Raw genomic sequence first — 22121 nt, forward strand, 5'->3', positions numbered from 1 at the left:
ACGGCCTCATACCTGACACCACATCACTACATAGAGCTGTATAGTAGGATGTAACCCAGGGACCCCGAGCTTGCCTCTGACATACAGGTGTGTATAAGAAATACTTAAAGGGGTTGTCCACTTTCAGCACTTAATTAGTATGGTTTGAGTAATGAAAAATTATACAATTTTCAAATTAATTTCGATATCAATTCTTTACAGTTTTCTAGATCTCTGCTTGCTGTCATTCAACAGGAAGCTTCATTGTGTTGTTCCAGTAGATAAAAATCAGTCATGAGGTGTCACACAGGTGCACGGCTCGTTATATCGCTAATCATGTGATATCACACAGATGCACAGCTCATTATATCGCTAATCATGTGATGTGACACAGGTGCACGGCTCGTTATATCCCTAGTCATGTGGTGTCACACAGGTGCACGGCTCGTTATATCCCTGGTCATGTGATGTCACACAGGTGCACGGCTCGTTATATCCCTGGTCATGTGATGTCACACAGGTGCACGGCTCGTTATATCCCTGGTCATGTGATGTCACACAGGTGCACGGCTCGTTATATCGCTAATCATGTGATATCACACAGATGCACAGCTCATTATATCGCTAATCATGTGATGTGACACAGGTGCACGGCTCGTTATATCCCTAGTCATGTGGTGTCACACAGGTGCACGGCTCGTTATATCCCTGGTCATGTGATGTCACACAGGTGCACGGCTCGTTATATCCCTGGTCATGTGATGTCACACAGGTGCACGGCTCGTTATATCCCTGGTCATGTGATGTCACACAGGTGCACGGCTCGTTATATCCCTTGTCATGTGATGTCACACAGATGCACGGCTCTTTATATCCCTAGTCATGTGAAGTCACACAGGGGTATGGCTTATTATAACATACAGCTCTGATTACTGTGTGATAATAACGAGATGTGCCCCTGTCTGACATCACATGGCCATGGACGGATTCTTATCCACAGGAGGTAAAGAATAAAGCTTCCTATAGAATGACAGCAAGCAGAGATCTAGAAAGCCTAAAGGAATTGATAAAGAAAGTATATTGGAAAATATGATTACTCTTCATTTCACAAAGAATATAAATTCTGATGAAAGTGGACAATCCATTTAACCCTTCAACATCTGGGGGGGAGGGGGAGTTACAAAAGCAAAGGGAAAAAATTATTAACACTGACACTTTCCACCTTTATCTTGACACGTAGAGGCAGAAATGTGGCGGTGTGGTACGAATAAATCCACTTAAATGTTTCACTTTGAGCATGGGAATACTTCCTAAATGCCACAATTTCAATAAATCCAACTTTATTTTAATTACAGGCAGTCCCCCGGTTACATACAAGATAGGGTCTGTAGGTTTGTTCTTAAGTTGAATTTGTATGTAAGTCGGAACTGTATATTTTATCATTGTAATCCCAGCCAGAACTTTTTTGGTCTCTGTGACAATTGGATTTTAAAAATGGTGGGTTGTCATAAGAATCAGGATTAACACTAAAGCTTCATTACAGACACCTGTGATAACTGTTACAGCTGATTATTGTAGCCTAGGGCTAAAGTACAATAAATTACCAATATCCAGAGGTCCGTTTGTAACTAGGGGTCGACTCTAGGCCACAAGCAGTAGGTTCGGCGCTACCTGGGGAGCTGAAGGCTGGCCTGTGTTCATACAGCAAGGGTAACTAATTGCCTCCAAACATTTTGAAAATTTTTGTCATATTTCTTCAATGCTCAAGAAAATCACTGGTACTTCACTAATCTGCGGATACATTGTAAATTTAAGCAACTTATTGTAATTAAGTACGGAGAAAACTTTCCAGTCTGGGCCACAATCAATCTCCAGCAGCCAACGCTGAGAAAATTACAAAGTTTCTTTCATAATGGATGACCAAAATAGCGCAGTGATCATTCATTTTAATTAGTGCGCTACTTACATAAACTACTTTACATTTCACATTATAAATATTTATACTGACGAGATAAATCAATTATCGGACCACAACACTGAAACAATGATTTGGCCTGTGACCAGTGATACCATATTGCTGAGCTCAGCAATTTCCTTGTTGGTTGCAACAGAAACAAAGGACAGAATAATAGTTTGTTGTTTTTTTCATGTCTTTGGCAAAGTGAAACTTTCTGGAAATTTGGACTCTGTGGGTAAGGTTGCAACCATTTTGGTTTTGGTTGCGGAACGACCTAAATAATATGTTTTCTTGGCAAATTATTGACCCTTAATAAAAGGCGAGCAAAAGAATCAGAATGGAGTTAGAGCGGGGAAGTTAACATATGCAGACATGGGGGGGGGGGGGTGGGTTGGATTTATCAGAAGTGTTTTAGAGCAGATCTGTTCTAGTTGCCAGAAGCAACCAATTAGAGCTCAACTTTTATTTTAGCACAGCTGCTTAGAAATGAAAGCTGATCTCTGATTGGTTTTCATAGGCAACTAGAACAGTTTGCCTTAGATACTTCTGATGGATCTCCCCTCATGGTGCGCCATTGTATGGTTTCCCCCCAGCCCCTGGCACTCACCGGATCTATCAGTAGGCCCTTCCCGTTCCTCCAAGCCAAGTAGCATAAGAGGAAAAATAGCCATAGCCAGGAATTGTACCTACCTCAGTGCCTGTAAAGTGTCACACACGCCCTGATAAATCCCACCCACAGAGAGCATTGTTATTATATTAAACTCTTTGGGGGAGATTTATCAGAAGTGGCAGCTTACATTTTATAAACAGCTGTGGGAGAATGAAAGCTGAGCTCTGATTGGTTGCCATTGCCAACCAGAACAGTTCTGCTCTCAGACACTTCTGATTAATCTCCCCCTTTGTGTCTGGCAATAGATTTTTATGGCTGTTATATTTGTCAGATAAATTGTGAAAATGTTACCTGAATTAGTCCTAATTTAGTTTTTTAAGCTTTTGGATCAGACTGTATCACAGTTATTTGCAGTCATGCGGCTTTTGCATAGTTTCTTATAGTACCGTCCATTGGCCCAGACTTACTAAAGCCCCTCGATCAGTTTTCTGTCAGAGTTTGCACGTTCTTTCATGTGCAAACTGCTGGCACAGGCATTTAAGTAGTGTCCGAGACACATTTGTGGTGGTGGCTGCACTATCCTGATGTAACACAAATTTCCTCACTGAAGGGGTGCTCAGTTGGAGAAGTGTAGGGGGCGCCTGATTCATGAAGAACATGCTCCAGAAATCCTGAATCTGGCGCCCCCTGCACACTACACAGGACACTGCACTTAGTACAGACTGCACTGTTCTTAGTAAATGTGCCCCATTGTGTATAAATTTGTTGCACCAGTTTTATATGTACAGAAGCAATTTACTTTGGTAAAAAGAGAAGACTCTCCAAGAAATACAGTCATTGGGACACATCCCAATATTACCCGTTTCTGAAAGTAGAGATTTATATAACAGATACAACTATTTTCTGGTGCCTGAAGTTTTTCACCTGATTCTGGGTATTTTTGAGTATGAGATGCTGAGTGTTTCCATCAAGAAATAAGTCAAGAAATAAGTGTGTCCATGGCCGATAGGACACACATATGATGGCTGATTACTCCTGGAGGACCCAGAGAGAATGTCCAAGAACATCACAGGCAATCACAGAAATAATGTATCAGGGACCTGAGAGAAAACCTCTAGTCTACAGCCACAAAATAGGACATTCATTTTCAAAATGTCTTTAGCACAATATTGAGTGACCACTACTTTGAGCGGCACATAAGGCGGCAACACCAGATCTTCAAAAGTAGAGTTTATGGTGGAAAACGGGTGTCGTTTCCAGAATCAGGGCCACAAACATATGTAAATACAGTTCCAACTTTTAAGGCACCAACTAAGTGTTCCCCAGTGTAATCGATGAAATGGAGAAACGCAGCCTCCATTATCTATGGGCACTAACAGGAGTAAACACTTGTGCTGTTGTTCCGCTTGATGTATGAACATGGGGAAGGATTGGAGAATAAATGAGCCTCCGAAGAACATTTCGATTCATTAATATAAATTCTCTTTGTCCCAACTGCATTTTTAAATAAGCTTGTTTCGGCGTATAAACCATTGTTTTAACAAGAAGACTTTGATAAATGGGATTCTTCCCTATTACACAGTCTTGCATAGTAATGTAGACTTAGTTCTCAGAAACTAGAAAGCATCACATTATATATTACTATTCGGAAAGTGGAAAAGCTACATCCAGCACTCTGAGCGGTATAATAGGATATTTTGTTCTCAATAGTTCCCAGGTCAATACATAAGTCTCTGCACTTATAAGGTTTGGTCATCACTCTTCATTATTACTGGACATGTACAATGTATGGAGAGGGCTCAGCCGCAACCAAATCAGAAAATTAAATTTAAAGTTTAACTGTAGTTACTGACAAAAATAGGTTTAGCACAGCTGGAGAGAGCCATTGATAAGGATTCCAACAATACCTGTATCATGTTGCTTGCTTATTCCTAGACAAAGATATAAGATATATCTATAAAATCCATTCAGCTTTTCCTGGAGTGACTGGGAATTTTGACATCAGTTTAGGGCATTGAAGCCAGAGCATTGAAGGCATTCCTATGAATAAGGACAGCATGTCTGTAATTGGACAACTAGAACCATGTGATGAGTCACTTGCTTGTGACATCACTCAAGGTCCTTCAGCTCCTCCTAACAAGCCTCCTGATGTCTCTAGATGTTCTATACAGTTTCCCATGGTGACCAGGAAGCATGGCAAATGGAGTTTAACCAAGATAAAACCTTTACTGGCAACTAAACACCTGCAGATTTTTTTGATGCAGTTTGCGTTTCTCCACTCTGCCTAGTTACACTACGTAGGGAATGGACACATGCTCAGTGAGCAATGAGGTCGCCGCTCACTGCACATGACAGAGATAGAAGGAATAGATAGTGCAGTGAGCCGACGGATGTCATGAGGGGAAGGGATGCAGTCTTGAATACTGACGCGCTGGGGAAATATGCTAATTAGGAAGTGCCTGTTACCTTTTGAAATGCAGCCTCCCCCAGGACTTTCATTAGGACCTGCTGCCAGGGTGCCAGGTATACTTCACCTGTGAATATTACAACAACTATAGAACACTAAGGTATGATAAAACCATGTCTGCTATCCACGTCAAAGGGTTTATGAGATCCTGTCCCCACTGAAATACAGCCTGCTGGTGACAGGTTCCTTTAAAAGGAAGGAGGCCATGGATAACACATATAAGAAGATGACCACAGTCACAGTGCCTGGATCTATGAGTAAGTGTCCCTGGTTTATCATGATGCATTTTGATGGTTTAAAGTAAATAGAAAACAAGTCAGACCGTGTCCCTGCAGTGCTGATGCGGTTCTCAGCCCGGCTACATTTGTCCTGGCGTTCTTTCCGATGTGCAGTTTACATTTGGCTTGACCAGGAACAGACAAGGACTGAAATTGCCTTTCTTGAGTGAGTTATTGGCTCGCAATCTGCTTCCTTAATTGCCATTTAGAGAGAATGGCCGATGCTAAAAGCTCTGAATGCCACACACAACGTTCCCATTTGTTATTCCTCTACGATTCCTCTACCCTGTGGACCGTGTTACGCCGTATAAATCATGTTGCTTTTCCAACTCCTTAAAAGTTTTTTTTTTTCTTGGCTCCCTGCAATTTACAATAACATTGATATTATTTGGAAGGAAAACGCTGCAAATAAAATAATGTGACCTTTAACAGAACCACAAGCATGAAAGTATTGAAATCGAAAACTTCCATGTTCTCTTGCCATTCTATTCCCAGATGACTTGCTGAGCTAACCTTTCCCTGTAGAAATTTGCTTTGGCTAACAGCTCATTTCGCAACATCTCTGGCATTTTCCCCAGTTACTTCTCCATTCCCGGAGCCCGTGGTTACACTGGAAGGGTGGGCAGTAATCCAACGAGGCAGGAAGCATAAAGAGGGGCATTTATCTGATCTCTGTTTGTTTTTGTCTGTCTTGTTTTCCGTCTGCTACTTTGGTAATTCATCAATCTCACTTTTTCCTTGTGTTAAATGGGATTTTTTTCACATATCTTTTTGAGACATTTGTAACAAGTGTCTCAAAAATCTCAGAGTCTTTTTTGGTGGGTTGCACACTTGGCTCTTAGGAGCTAACCACGGCTCAGGACCGGTCCACAAAAGTCGAACAATTAAAAACAAATGGAGAAAAAATAACTCTGACCGAAGCTCCAAAAGTTGTTTATTTGTTCCTTCCAATTGAGTCTCCAGCAAATCAGTTGCTTGATAGTTCATTTCTCTCCCAAAGCTTCGCACAACTCGACAGAAGCTCCGATAAGAATTGGCCACCATTTCTACCAACACCATTGCGTTTTTAATCCTCCTTTGTTGCCATTATTCTTTGTAGCAAATCACTTGAAGAAATACGCGTATGGATAGTGTAGTATGTTCTTTGTATTTAAAATGTATTCAAACAAAATATACTCCCAAAATATGTATAAAAAAGTGCACATCAAAGTATGAAGTATAAAACAGGAAGCCAGTCTCAGATGTCCGCCCAACCCTGGGTTAAGCAAACACGGCTTCTTCCGGGGTGTTGTCTCAAAAATGTTGCACAAATGTCTCAAGTCACTTGTTTCCAATTTCTAAGTTTTCCTTGGTTTCTTCTGGAGTTTTTTGTGCCAAAAAATGTCGCAAATTTTAGACAATTTGAAATGATAAATGTCATATGCGCCATTTAGCACATCTGGAATAGAAGATTAATGCCTCTTACTGACGATAAACAAATGTCTGCCGGAATTTCAAAATGTCACCAAAAAGGGGCAAAAATTGCAACGTGCCAAAAAATGTCTCAAAGCGACAGAAAAAAACAGGAAGATAAAGATAAATGACCCCTATTGAGTCATTTTTTATTCAGATTACTCCTTCTAAACACAAGAAATTTCAGATACCCTCTTCGTTCTATCAGACCCTCTAATTGCTTAAAAGAAATTAATTACCTGCTGGAAGAAAGCGGAAAGAATCCGAAGTGACAAGATCCAATCTCCTTTCATGCGTCCTGACACCGGACCATTACTTTAATCTTTTCGGCTAATATAAACAACGCCATCTTAATGGCAGAACATCGTTTGCATAATATGCAGATCATGTCAGCCGTCTGATGGCGGGGTAGACTGACATTGGAAGATAAATGGGAGCTCGTCGCAGATTAGGCCCCGCATGCACGTTTGTTTGCTTTGACTTGTCTTTCATTCACCTATAGGCTGGGATCTCGGGATAATGATATGTGCATCAATTTACGGATCATTTAAATAATTAGTGATAATGACAGAGGTAAATATAGACGGAAAAGATGGAAAGGAGGCAAATGCTCACCGCCAACAAAGTAAAAGACAGCTTATTACACTTACATCTGTTACCGCTTTCCCCATTTCCAGTGCTTTTATATGATGGTTGTATGCAGTATTTTTGTCTATTTGTGTATTGCATGTATTTCTATTTGTATGGTTGAAATAAATTTGTAAAAATAACTAGAAATCATTTTTTGCCCCATCCTGGGTCATGGGACAATCTCCTCCCAGATATCAAACACTGCTCCTGTGATACTTGTAAATATTAAAGCAAATCTACCAACAAAATCCATGATGATAAACCAGGGACACTTACTCATAGATCCAGGCACTGTGACTGTGGTCATCTTCTTATAATATTTTTGTTATTTATGGCCTCCTTCTAAAATTAGCTTTTATAATTATACTAATGAGCCATAATGCATCTGGGGGGTATTACCAGAGCCCCTCCATGCTGTAGCTTCACAGGCTGTTTCATTGTGCAAGAGCACGTCTCGTCTCCCCAAAGCCGGAAATGCTCCTGCACAGTGTAACAGCCTGTGAATCTATGGCTCTACCAACACCCCATCCAGAGCCCTTCTGGCTCATTTGCATCATTTTAAAACTTGATTTTAGAAGTAAGGAGGCAATGGATAACAAATATAAGAGTAATATAAGAGTAATCTATGAGTAAGTGTCACTTAATATCCCTGTACTGTGACATCACTGTATGTATTATCCCTGTACTGTAATATCACTGTGTGTATGATTCATATACTGTGACATTACTGTTTATCATCTCTAACATCGCTGTGTGTATTTTCCCTATACTTTGACATCACTGTATGTATTAACTGTATGTTATTTAACCATTGGGAGGAATTTATCATTGTTTTTTTTTTGTCTATGTTTGGCGTTGGCGTAAGGCTTGGAGGTAAGCTCTGGCAAGCCTTCCAAGCCTTGAGCTCCCAGCCTCATCCCACTTGAAAAAGGAATCCTTTGAGGTTCCGAAACGCGTTGTGTTATTGAGATTACAATAAAAAAACATTTCGTATGAAGACCACGACTGCCTCCATTCACTACCAGTGTGCGCCATATCAACAACAACTACTCTACGGAGGTTCCCTTAAAAGTAACACTGACAAACAATATGGGGCACATTTACTTACCCGTCCAGTCACGATCCCCGAGGTGTGTTGTCCAACGAGGATTCGTCGTGCGCCCGATATACTGCATGTGTTGCTTCTCTGCTCAGGTCCGCCGGAGTTCACCTTCTTCTTCCCGGTGCATGTCTTGTGACAAAATTTCAATTTTAAATTTCGCGGTTTGTCCGAATGAGTTGGGTTGTCAGGCAGCCACGCTCCCCGATTTGTGTCGCAAGGAAGACCCTGCCAATTCAGCGCAGCAGCGACACCTGGTGGACATTGGGGGAACTACCTTAGTGAATTGCCGGAAGACACAAGTCCTCCACAGAGAACGCGCCGCTGGATCGCGAATGGCGCGGGTAATTAAATCTGCCCCAATATCTCTACATGTATAGGACTGGTAAGTGGCTGTTTTCCACCATTAGCGGGGGTTGATTAATGAGTTAATGGAAAATTGCACAAAACCCCCCTAGAAAACACATATATACCGTAGTAAATAAATTCTATTATATAATAAAAAACACACTTAGACTTTTGGCTCAGCTGCTCCATTAAAGTAGTTTTCTCATGAAAGCAAATTCTCAAATTTTAACCTTTAGCTGTTTTAGCTGCTCAGTGATGGTCAGTGTAATATTCCAGAGTGTGGGTGGGGACTCTCTAAGCAGACACTTCATGATCCCTCTGTGCTGTGAGATGCTGTGTGCTGACAATGTGCTTATATTACCAGGGTACATTTATCTTCTGAACATTGTACTAGCATCTGATACATAGGGGCTTATTTACTAAGGGTCCGCGGACACACTTTCATCGGACTTTCCAAGTTTTTCGTGTTTTGCACGTTTGTGTATTTAACAGGGGATTGTGTCACACAGGATCAGATTGTGGCCCAGCTGTGCTGGCTTTCATGTGACAGAATTTGGGGAGCTGTGCTGTGGGACGATCCGACGGATTCGGACTGAGCGAAGACCAAGCGCAAGAAATTGTGTTGCAAGATTAAGCACCAGGAAGAAGGTCCTAATCAGGGAAGTGACACATGCAGGATATCGGGCACACGATCTTGGTGAATAGTGGCAGAGTGCATTATCATAGGACAATGCACTTTCTGTGAACTCCTCCGGATGGGTATGTAAATGTGACCCAGAGAGAGAGATGAGAAAGATCAGAGATAAGATCCATGAGATCCATGAGATGCATATAACACACAATGACACTCTCTGCTCTCCTAACTTACCTATTACCCACACAGTTCTGCTATATACCTCTCTCCCCTGGATAAAGATGTTATCTGTCTGTAGCTTGTAGATTTATTCATGCTGTGGGCAGAAAGTCTCTGTGTGAGCTCCTGCTTGAATACAAGAGTGGGGGCTAAAAGCAAAGAGCAGAGAAGAGCGCATTGTCGGATTGAAAGACAAGATGTCTGCTGACCCTAAACTCAGAAGATACAGGGTCAGGTCCAGGGGCAACCAAAATTGTGTATACCAGGACTGATACAGACAGGTTGGACTTATATCTGTGAAATGCTGTTTTTTTGTTAATAACATAGAATTAGAGAATGTGTTATTTGGTAACGGTGAGTAAATTTAAGAAACGTGTCTTTGTGGGAATATCCCTTTAACTAATGCTATACATTATTTAACAATAGGAAACTTATTCCAGTTCTTTTTTTAAAAAAAACTTATATGCAGGATATGCAAAAATAAGTTGATAACACAAAGATGTTCTAATAATAAAAGAAGAGTTGTATGTTGATTTACAGAATATGTGGGTGCCACCATCTGGGATAAGTGATTTATCTGATAATACAGCTAGGAAATATCCATATTCATCCCCTGTAACATCAAATTAATGAAAAGATTACAGTTATCTAAAGAACTTTCTGGTCCTTTTATCTATGGCTGACTTGTGCTATGTGCGACCTGTGCAGTTCTACTAGTGTAAAGGCCCGGCCATTGTGAAAAAGTGCTCCCATTAGATGGTAAGTGTTCCATAGAGCCTGATCACCTCTATGTGCCATCTGCTGTCTATAAATGGTAATTGCCATGGTATAATTTCTGCCTGGAAGGAAAATGTTTTCTCTCTGACCAATTAGAGATTGACCACTCCCAAGGGTTGCTTATACAAACCCTTGGGGTGGAAAGTTCTAGGTCTGTTGCTAGTCTAGAGTGAAACAGTCTTTCTGTGAGGGTTGAGGAACTGCACATATGGCAGCACACGTCCTGCAGACTCTAGGCCTGTTGCTGCAGGACCCTGAGCTATTCCAGGACCTGCCTTAAAACAATAAAACAATGTTTGCCGAACACCATCCAACCAGCAACCTTGGACCAGATAAGTTGTTGTCTTCTGCTTTTGCCATCGTCTCGAATAAGGTTTATGGTTGACATCACTTGTCTCCTTGTGATCCCTGACACAAGCTGCTAACATAAAGGGCAACCCACTTACCATTCACCCAGGGATCCTTACACCTACATTGGGAGTGTCCCAGGGGGAACTATCCTTCATCTGCAGCATCTCACTCTCTTTTCTTGCAATCTACTTGCCGGATATCTACATTGGGAGTGTCCCAGGGGGAACTATCCTTCATATGCAGCATCTCACTCTCTTTTCTTGCAATCTACTTGCCGGATATCTGCCCAGCGTGGACAAGGTGGAGCCTCCATGTTCATTCGGAGACAACCTTTAAAGTGCTGGATGCAATTACACAAAAATTGCATCATGTAACACTAAAGCCATTGAAATGACAGTAGAAAGTTCAATAACAGCAAAAGAAAGGAGCTTCTGTATTTTTTAGAAAATTGCTAGTAATAATAATAATAATAATTCGTTATATAGCACCTACAGATTATGCAGCGCTGCACAAAGCATGCATGCCACATTAGTAATAAGCATTTCCACCCTATTTCACCAGAATGGATCCCATCAGCTAGAGGAACTGTAAGGAGCTGTAAGATCTCACGACATGGTTTCTAGATCACCTTTTCTTATAACTTTGTGTTATTTCTGTAAAAGTAAAAAAAATGTGTTGTTGTGTTGTTTGTGTTATTTCTGCTAGAAGTTGATGAGGAGTTGGAAAATTGTGTCTTTCCAGTTGGGAGCATGTCCCTGCACTTTTCTGTACCCATCCATCAGCACCAATAGTCAGCAAGTGAGGAGTACTAATAAGTTCTGTTGTGATCACCCGAATCGGGGCCGGGTTTGGCACCAGTGGCATTTAAATGGCTGCCGATCAGCTCCGGCGCTAACCTGCCAGAGACACTCGTGCTGTGATTTTGTAGAGGACCATAACTCCCTGATGATGTCCTTCCGAGTGTTGACCATCCATAAAATGACTACACGTACTGCTGTCAGCAAGCTGGTGGCGGCCAAAGTGAAACGCTGTTGGCAACTTTGCCAGCACCAAGCACGGATGTTACTGCAGGAGCTCTGAACAGGATTTTCAAATTCGCAATTGGCTCAGCTCTGCCAAACCTGAATTTTATCACGTTCACTCATCACTACTAATAAGTCTTCTTACAAGGTATTTCAGTCAATCAGAATCTCATTTCCAATCAAAAGGATAGGGAATAAGTGTGTGATCACTGAAGAAGAGTAAAGTGATCAGGTGTTACCTTTTTGAGGCTAACTGAGTATATTTGATGGTGAGCTTTCGAGAATACTAGTTCTCTTTGTCAGACACAATGTAATGTGTGATCACTAGTGGTCCAACTTGACCTCCTACAATGAGAGGATTTGAGGTACTCAATTAACGTGCCCCTGGGTCCACATAGAGGTATGCATGCCTGGACAGGGCTACATGAACATATGTGGGGCTTCAGGGATGTCTAGTGCTCTATAATTGCCTGGATTGTTGGTTGGACCTGCACATCAGTCAATGTCAAGCCCCTAGACTTGTCATTGTAGGGTTTCCCCAACTTTCAGACCTATTCCCTATCCTAAGATTGTACCAGGACAATTCTATTAAATCTTGTGTACCTAGCAAGGACGCCAATGCTCAAAATTACCCTGGCAGAGTTTAGGAAGCTCAAATCTAGAGTCTTCCATATTTTTTACACAATACTTTATTCTTTGTTTCAAATTCTTCCATCTGATAAATACAGGAGCCTGGTAACATGTGTTTAATGGAGATGGGAGCACAGAAGATACAAGGCTGGTAAAGTATCTGTTTGGGATATTTTTCTTTTATTTTGTGTTTGCAGAGATATATACGGTTCCTATTCAGTGAATTCATGTTAGAAATAAATCTCTACAGGTGCTCATTCCACCGGTTGCTTAGAAACTGGGATGGTGTTTAGTTCATGGCAACATTCACAGTTTTACATTTTAGGTTTCTGTATTTTTTTATGATCCCTCTTCTAGAATGATAGTAAAAAAAAATCTATTATTACTGTATGACTTTATGGTTTTGTATTTGGGCGCTATTTTCCGTTACAAGCATCACCGCCTGGAATAACTGTTTTTATAAACATATTTATTTGTTAATTTATTTTTATATCAGATCTAGGGCATAGAGGGAAAATTGAATTCTTAGTTTTTTTAATTTTTAAAAATGTTTTAAAACTTTTAAACAATTTTTTTACTTTATTTTTACACTCTCTAGGGTACTCAAACCACAGGGAATAGGTTGGGTCCACATACTTCAATACAGCTGTATTGCAGCACATGGCAATTTTTAATCAGATTTGTAACAGTGTGTGATTGCCCTGGAGTATTATATAGACTCCAGACTGTCATGGTGATGGTTGGTAGCCCTCCTATGATGTCATCAGGTCCCAACCAAGATGGCGGTGCCCACATACTACCGGCATTAGAATGGTTAACACCTGGGATTTATGCCAGCACCAATTGTGGGTGTCAGCGGTGGGGTTTGCTGCATAATACAGCGAACACCCACCATGTATAAAGAGATAACCCTCTTTAAAGATCCTTAATGGCATTATGATGTATATGTGCTTCATAACACATTAGGGGTTAAAAAAACAGAGGCATATTATTAAATATACAGAAAAAGATTAAGAGACCACGGCACATCTTTCTAGCCCTGAAAACCATTGAAAACCTCTGGAACATAATCAAGAGGAAGATGGATAATCATAAGCCATCAAATAAAGAAGAACTGCTTACATTTTTGTGCCAGGAGAGACATAAGGTCACCCAAAAGCAGAGTAAAAGACTGGAGGAAAGCATGAAAGCTGTTAGAAATCATGGTTAATCCACCAAATATTAATTTCCGAACTCTTCCTGACTTAAAACATTAGTATTAGTATAAATAAATATGAACTTGAATTTCTTTGCAATTTTTTGAGATCTGACAGCACTGTTTCTGTTTTATTATTTTGATGATTTCTCATTTTCTGCAAATAAATACAACATTTTTAGCTTTGCAATTCGGAGACACGTTGTCAGTAGTTTAGATCATAAAAGAAAAAGGTACATCTTACTCAAAAATATATCAACAAAGAGAAAAATCAAAGTAGCTGAAAGTGTTGCAGGATAATGAAAAACCCAAGACCAATAATCCTAAACCACTGTAGACCTCGAGACAAAAAAAGTAAACCAGAGCAGACTATAGACCAAACCCTCATGTTTATAGACCCCCAGAGCCTGGGTCGGTTCTAAATTTCAGTAGGCCCCTGGGTGACAAAGCCTGACTGGGCTCCGTTGTAGTGAACTAACATGGCGGCATTAAAAATTCACAAACTAAAACAGTCTCCTGTTCCCTAGTTTATGATACCTAACGACTGCCTTGTGGTTATTTTATATAAGCCCCCCTCAGCTCCATGGATTCCTTATGTGGGCCCCCCCTAGTAGCTCTGGGCCCTTGCACTTGCCCCGGTGTGCCCAGTGTTGGTGCCGGCCCTGCCCAGAGCAAACCCAATATGACACTTCTTTTGCTGGGAGGCTGACGAATGTTCTGTAAGAGTCGGCAAGTATTTTCTACACACACTTTGCTAGGTTTAACAGGTTGTAATTACATTTGTGGAATTCTAATCTGGAAGGAGACATATGACAAACCGTCCTTTTCTAGGATTGTCACCGCTATAATGTGCATGCAAATAACACTGACAGCACAGCGAGAGGTATTTTGGAAAAAGAACATTAAAATACATTGTCTGGCAGCTACAATGACTTGTAAAAAATGGATGCAGGATTGTATAGTAGACCAGGGAGAGAGGTGAAAGAGGTGAATTCTCAGTTATTTTTATAGACTCCACCATTATGTTGCTCATGGGATAGTAATGTACTGTTCTGTGTACACACTGCATACTAACATTTACTAAGAATTACATTCAGAATATTGTAGTGGAGACAAAGACTTTCCAACATTGTACAATAAGAGATGATCCGGAGAATTGCATTTATCAAGTGTATATATGGTGCCGACAAGCAAACAGAAGAACAAACTCGTTAATAATCCAGAAAGACAAAGAACTATAGATCATATATATAAATTCTGGGCTTTCACATTATAAATCTGACTCCCATCTGATATGTTGACTCCATTGAACGAACAAGAGATCTACCACACTGTCAAGGTCTCGAAAGGACATCCGTTATCAGACATATTGGCACTTAAAGGGCATTTGGGGGAATAGGATGTTGATGACCTAAGTTTAGGATAGTAGATCAATAACAGATTGGTGGAAGTGCAACTCCTGGCACCATTGCTCATGATCTGCTGAGCATTGGCCTTTTCACAGGCCACATACATTGGTCACATGGCCTATTTGTAGCTCATTCCTATTGCGGTGGATAGAGTTTGAGCTACACTACCAAGCACGGCCACTATGCACCACACAGCACTGTGCTGGGTAAAGAGTGAAGAGACTGCAGAGCTTGTCTGAAGGCTACAGTCTGGAGTGTAAAGCTCTCGGGTAGAGGTAACAAGTGTGGGACTCCCAACTGAGCTGATATTTGAGCTTTACAAAGTGACCAAATGTTATATGATAATTTGAGTGAAGGCTTATACTAGTACAACCAAAACAAAAAAAGGGATAGGTAAAATTTTTTGTGTAGTTAAAACATCATATTTAGTAAAAAGTTTTAATACATCAACAAAAGTCTCAGTTGTCATAAAAAGTCACCGCTCATAATATCAACTCATAGGTAAGTATGATAGGGTGGGTGGGGTGTATTTGTGCAAAATATAAATTGGGCCATTGCAAAAATCTCTTTATTATTGCGCAATAGTCTAATAGCCTAATATTCACTGTAATTACGCTTGCAGTGTGCAAATAAATTCCTTTTCTATATGGATAGTGTAATACAACCTCCTATTAAATTTGCCCTGTGTAGATATCTCTTTATATTACACACTTGCCCTATATAGAAATCTTTACATTACACGTCCTACTCAGTGGGATTTCTAATCTCCTCCCCAACACACTACCCTAACTTATCTCTCCCTCCTGCTACATTCTACCTACGCGTTTTGCCAAATACATATGGCTCATCAGGGATCTGGCCGGCGCCAGCACTAGGCACACCTGGGCAAGTGACGGGGCCCAGAGCTGCTGGGGGGCCTACATAATCATGTCCATAAGTAATCCATGCAGGTGATGGGGGTTGTATCTAATAAATCCATAGAGTATGAGGGGGGCTTATATAAAATAACCATGGGTTGTTTGGAATGATAAATTAGGGAATATTTTAGGACAGGAGACTATTTTAGTTTTCAAATTTTGAATGCTGCCTTGTGAGTTCACTGCAAAGTGGCCCACTGAGGCTCTGTCGCCAAGGGGCCTACTGAAACCTGGAGCCGACCCTGTAATAGGAAGTTGTAATACACTATCCCTATATGAAAGAAATCTCGTATTTATTGAATTTAGAAATGAGAGTGAATATTAAGGGGACTGTTGTGCAATAATAAAGAGATTTTTGCAATATACCCCACCCACCCTATCATACTTGCCTATGAATTAATATTATGAGTGTTTTGTTTTATGACAACTAAGACTTTTGTTAATCATATTAAAACTTTTTCCAGCCATAGCTAATAAATACACAAAAAATACTATATATCACTTTCACTATAAGTGTTGGGGTTGTTGGTGGTGAAAGTTCCTCTTTATTACAGAAGGTTTATGTGCAAATTATACAACTTTTAAATACATTAAGAATTACATAAGTTTATTCTGTTAATATTTTATGGCCGCAGACTGCACAGCAATGAAGACACAGAAATATTTGTAAAAATAGTTGCATAGAGTAGAGGATAAACTTATGATGTTATTGTAATTATAGAGCAGAGTTCAACATCTTTACATGAAGTACCAATACATCAAAGTGCGATTACCAACTCGCTGGGGAACGGCTAATGGATGCCGCTAATAACTTAGGAAAGGTATTTTCTTTAAAAATGCTGGAAAAAAGAAACAAAGATTACAGAAAAATTGTGTATATTGTAGAAATTCTCTTTTTCTCTCAGAGAAGGAGGAGGAGAGAAATTGTGAAGTATATTGTGTACTCCTGAGGCAGCCAGACACATTGGCGATACACGGGGGAGGGGGGGGGATAAGGTGCTGTTTGTGGGGTCTCTCCTTATCTATTGGACCTTTTATATTGATATATCTGTTAGTACAATGGGGAAAAAAGTATTTAGTCATCCACCAATTATTTAAGTTCCCTCGATTTTTAAAGAATTTATTAGCAAATTATGTTGGAAATAAGTACTTGGTCAATAACAAAAGTTGATCTCAATACTTTGTTATGTATCCTTTGATGGCAATGACAGAGGTCAAAGGTTTGCTGTAAGTCTTCACAAGGTTGGCACACACTGTTAGGCCCGTTCCACACTTGCGAGTGTGATGCGATGAACTCGCATCACACTCGCAACGCATGCTGCCGGGAACGCACGGCCCGAACGCTGCACACCGGGATTGAACTGACATGCTGAGTTCACTCCCGCAGTGCAGCGTTCGGGCCGTGCGTTCCCGGCAGCATGCATTGCGAGTGTGATGCGAGTTCATCGCATCACACTCGCAAGTGTGGAACGGGCCTTACTGGTATGTTGGCCCATTCCTCCATGTAGAGCTCCTCTAGAGCAGTGGTATTGTGGAGCTACACAGACTTTCAACTACATCGAAAGGTTTTCTATGGGATTGAGATCTGGAGACTGGCTAGGCCACTCCAGGACCTTGAAATACTTCTCATGAAGCCGCTGCTTCGTTGACCTGGTGATGTGCTTGGGATCATTGTGATGCTGAAAGACCCAGCCACGTTTGATCTGCAATGCCCTTGCTGATGGAAGGGGGTTGGCAATCAAAATCTCACGATACATGACCCCATTCATTATTTCATGTACACGGATGAGTTGTACTTGCCCCCAGTAGGTTTGGTGTTCTTTCTCCAAACTCGACAAGTTGTGTTTCTACCAAACAGTTCTACTTTGGTTTCATCTGACCATATGACTTTCTCCCATTTCTCTACTGGGATATCCAAATTCTCTCTAGCAAACTTCACACAGTCCCCGATATGCAGTGGCTTAAGCAGGGGGACACGTCTGGCACTGCAGGATCTGAGTCCCTGGCTGTGTAGTGTTACTGACTGTAGCCATAGTTACATTGGTCCCAGCTTTCTGCAGCTCATACACTAGGCCCCCCCGTGTGTTTATGGGATTTTTGCTCATCTTTCTTGTTATTATTTTGACCAACATGGGGTGAGATCTTGCATGGAGCCCCTGATCGAGGGAGATTATCAATGCTCTTGTATGTCTTCCATTTTCTAATTATTGCTCAGTCTTCCCAGCCTGGTGCAGGTCTACAATTTTTTTTTCTGGTGTCCTTCAACGCCTCTTTGTTCTCACCTTAGTGGAGTTTGGAGCGTGAGTGGTTGTTTTTAGGTGACCAAATACCTTTCTTCCCCACTGTATATCTAGTGATTTAGCTCCCGTACAATCCTTCTATGATACTTAGGGACTGGCAGGCTTTTTTGTGATATATTACTGCGTCTTATTTTTGATACAAAGTATTGATATATCACATGTACTTATTTTGTATGAATTGGATCCTTGAGATACTACTATGTGAAAGGGAACCCCTGTATGGCAGATGAGTGTTATGATGGACCATGGCCAGAACCTTTTTAATTATATATATGTATTTTGATGTGTTTGTGTGTGGTTATGAATTAATAAAAGTGATTTCTAAGTGACTTCATTTCATTGGGTGTGCAGAATGCTATTGTGAAATCTCTTGCCGAAGATGCCTAACAATTGAAGAATTGATTGTGAGAAGATGTATTTTCTTGAGGTCCACAGGATAGGGTCTATCTTGCTGATCGGTGATGGGACCCCCCACGGATCGCGAGAATGGGGGTCTGATGTACCCCTGTCACACCCCTCGTCAGCTCACCAAGAAGACTGGAGCAGCTGGTTCCGCATGTGTGGGCTGCCCCAATCATCTCTATGAAGCTGACAGAGATTGCCAATTACAGTGCTCGGCAATTTCTGTCAGCTCCAAAAAGCTGATTTTAGGGAAAACCCCTTTAAGGGGTTATTATGACATCAAGCATGTCACTATGTGCTATAGAACAAGATACTCCACCTGCATACTAAACTTGACTAATCTCAGGAAAATATGACTCTTCTCTGCTCGTTTGCATATGACTTTGAAGGAGAATAGTTTTTTTAAGTTAAAAGGGTGAGATTTCCCAGAATTCTATAAAATGACATTCCATACCCTTCCTGAAGGAGCTAGTGGTTAAATGGGGTAAAATCTGGTGGCATTTTCCCTATTATTTTGGAAGTCAGTAAAGTTTTTTTTTTTATTATTTCACTTGAAACTAGCACCTAAAGTATATAATTCATCTGACTCACTACCAGAGATCTACTCACCACGAAGACTACATTAAAGAATAAGACATACAAAGAAACTATAATGAGATGTGAAACTTCTTCAAATCCTTCTCTATTAGAGAACATCCTGCATAAAGGATCCTTCCCCAAACTTCATTAAAAGTTTGGCTCAACTTTCCCCCACAGTTAATGCCCGTGATTGGCGCTGGCACTGATCGTGGATCATTACTCTTTAAATGCAGCTGGCAAAGTCATCACTGGCATTCAAATATCCACTGACACATTGCAGCACTGGGTACCGCCATTTTGGAGAGGATCAATGTTGAAATCATCGGAAGTGATGACCCTCCCAAAAATGACAGCACTACCGGCATGTAAGTGCTGGCGCATGCGTTACCCCGTTAGTTTAAACGCCACTGACAACTTTGCCAATGGCATTTAAACAGTTAACACCCCCCATCAGTGCCAAATGCAAACCCGAATAGGTTTTTAAATTTTTGTTTGGCCAAACCTGAATTTTTATTTGTGTGATCATCACTACCCCAACCCCCCCCCCCCCCAAAAAAAAATGTATTTGTATTCTAACAGATTCAGCAGCTCAGTTCTCAAAAATCAAGAATGAAAAAAAAAAAAACATAAGCAAAACACTAAGGTATAAAACCACAATAACAAAGGAGGGACTTTATTAACCCTTTATGTACATGTTCTAGCCCCCGTTCAGACGAACTTTCTAAGCATAGAAATGCTTAAACATAGCACAAGGGTGACTGAAGAACCCCCTTTGGTATTTGGATTTTACATTGTTGTGCTGCTTCTTTTCTGCATATTAAATATCAGGGGGGGCTATCAAATCCCTGTTGAAATATGCAACATGTTTATTGTTCTTACATCTTGTTGCTGCTGATTCTCTTTTTTAATATTTATAATTATGATTAGATAAAAGCTGCACACACCTACTCTTTGGTAAATAATAGATACCAGCTGAACACAATGGGGCAGATTTATCAAAATGGTCTAAAAGTACAGGCAGTCCTCTACTTAAGGACACACAACCTACAGATGACCCCTAGTTACACACAGCCCTCTGTGGCCTCTGTGACATCTGGTGTAGCTCTCAATAGTCAGCAGTTATTTGTCTGCAATGAAGTTTAATTGAAAATTCTTGTTCCCATGACAGCACAAAATTTTGAAAATGCAATTGTTATTGGGGCAAAAATTTTTTTTGTCTGGAGTCAGGGTCGGCTCCAGGTTTCAGGAGGTCCCCTGGGCGACAGAGCCTCAGTGGGCCCCTTTGCAGTGAATTCACATGGCGGCATAAAAAATTCAGAAACTAAAACAGTCTCCTGTTCCCTATTTTATCATATCAAACAGCCCCCATATGGATTCATTAGATACAGCCCCCCTTATTCTACAGATTGCTTATGTACAGCCTTATGTGGGCCCTCCCAGCACATCTGGGCCCCGGCACATGTCCATGTTTGACCAGTGCCGGCACCGGCCCTGTCAGCAGCTATATTTATAAAATATACCAGTTCCAACTTACATACAAATTTAACTTAAAGGGATATTCCCAATTTTTCAATATACTTTTTGTATCAATTCCTCACGATTTTCTAGATCTCTGCTTGCTGTCTATCTATAGAAACCTTCTATGTTTACTTCCAGCGGAGGGAAATCTGTCCATGGTCACACAGGTGCACGGCTCGTTATATCACACAGTGCCGATTGCTCTCTGATACTAACGAGCCGTGCACCTGTGTGATCATGGTCAGATTTTTGTCCACTGGAAATAGACAATGAAGCTTTCTACAGCAGGACAGCAAGCAGAGATCTAGAAAACTGTGAGGAATTGATACAGAAATTATATTGGAAAATTGTAGACCTTTTCATCACACAAACTATTGTTTGTGAACAAACATTTATTTGCTGAAATGGGACAACCCCTTTAAGAACAAACTTAAAGAACCTATCTTTTTAGTAATCCGGGGACTGCCTGTTGTACAACGTTAGACTAGACAGTCTTATGCTTCACCGCATTTCTCAAAGTATTTAATGTCGAGGGATAAATCTGCCATAGCTTATGATTGTGTTCTCCAACTTTGCATGCACTATTAGTCGCCTTAGTTTATGCCGGAAAACAACCCACGCCTCTTTTCTAGTGAGGCACCGCCCCTTTACAAAATTGAACCGATTTACACTTCCAATTTCTGTACGTACACCTATAAAGTGAGGTTGTCAATCAATAAGTAGGACCACCCACTGGACTTTTTACACCTGAACGAGGAAGAATGTAATTGAATGAAACATGATTGTAATACTAAATCTTTTCTCACAAAACTACATAGGGGGAGATTTATCCTAGGTTCCTGAGATAAAACTGCTCTAGTTGCCTATGGAAACCAATCAGAGCTCAGCTTTAGTTTTATAAACAGCTGTGGGAGAATGAAAGCTGAGCTCTGATTGGTTGTCATGAGCAACCAGAACAGTTGTGCTCTAAGAGACATGATAAATCTCCCCCATAGTTTCCATAGTTTGGTCTCCTTTAAGGGAAAAGCAGGTAGGGCAGAAGTACAGATTTTCTGCACGCTGACGCTCTGGTGCATGTTGTTATCTTTACAGGAAACCAAGGTAACCCTGAAAAAAGTTAGAAAGAACTTTAAAAATGCTTCACATCAGAACATATGACCTGTGAATAACTTGGAGAGTTTTTCTAACATACGGTGCTTGATAAGGTTATGATGCTCTTTCGGGAGAGGAGCTCACTCTTCCCTCCTGTCGCTATTAACCTTCTCAGTGACATATTGTTATTGCCAGGAGGCTGTCAATCTGTAGACTCTTATAGATCGGCTGCTGTATACAGAGACGATTCAAGGTA

General features: G+C 40.8%; 1 protein-coding gene across 4 annotated transcripts in view; it reads right to left on the minus strand.

The window, feature by feature from the left end:
- Window positions 1-22121, minus strand: part of RALYL (RALY RNA binding protein like) — a 423906-nt gene that overhangs the window by 252919 nt on the left and 148866 nt on the right. Inside the window, exon 1 of one of the 4 annotated variants that reach the window (XM_072151627.1) lies at window positions 4454-4543. The exons of the other annotated variants lie outside the window; for them this stretch is intronic. The gene's annotated coding sequence lies outside the window, so the exon portion shown is untranslated. Of the gene's footprint in view, window positions 1-4453; window positions 4544-22121 lie in introns of those variants that run through there. 4 annotated transcript variants of the gene reach the window in all.

The sequence above is a fragment of the Engystomops pustulosus genome, chromosome 5 (assembly GCF_040894005.1).
Source record: "Engystomops pustulosus chromosome 5, aEngPut4.maternal, whole genome shotgun sequence".
In the NCBI taxonomy this organism is placed as follows: domain Eukaryota; kingdom Metazoa; phylum Chordata; class Amphibia; order Anura; family Leptodactylidae; genus Engystomops; species Engystomops pustulosus.